Genomic DNA, 529 nt, shown 5'->3' with positions numbered 1-529 from the left:
TTCTTACTTTTTCTCGGAATTGTGTGATGCAAACCCACGATTCTTACTTTTTCTCGGAATTGCGTGATACAAATTCTTACTTTTTTCTTGGAATTGTGTGATGGAAACCCACGATTCTTACTTTTTCTCGGAATTGCGTGATACAAATTCTTACTTTTTTCTTGGAATTGTGTGATGCAAACCCACGATTCTTACTTTTTCTCGGAATTGCGTGATACAAATTCTTACTTTTTTCTTGGAATTGTGTGATGCAAACCCACGATTCTTACTTTTTCTCGGAATTGCGTGATACAAATTCTTACTTTCTTCTTGTAATTGTGTGATGCAAACCCACGATTCTTACTCTTTCTCGGAATTGCGTGATACAAATTCTTACTTTTTTCTTGGAATTGTGTGATGCAAACCCACGATTCTTACTTTTTCTCGGAATTGCGTGATACAAATTCTTACTTTTTTCTTGGAATTGTGTGATGCAAACCCACGATTCTTACTTTTTCTCGGAATTGCGTGATACAAATTCTTACTTTTT

This window comes from Garra rufa, chromosome 24 (genome assembly GCF_049309525.1).
Source record: "Garra rufa chromosome 24, GarRuf1.0, whole genome shotgun sequence".
NCBI classification, from domain to species: domain Eukaryota; kingdom Metazoa; phylum Chordata; class Actinopteri; order Cypriniformes; family Cyprinidae; genus Garra; species Garra rufa.
Note: the sequence above shows the minus strand (reverse complement) of the source record.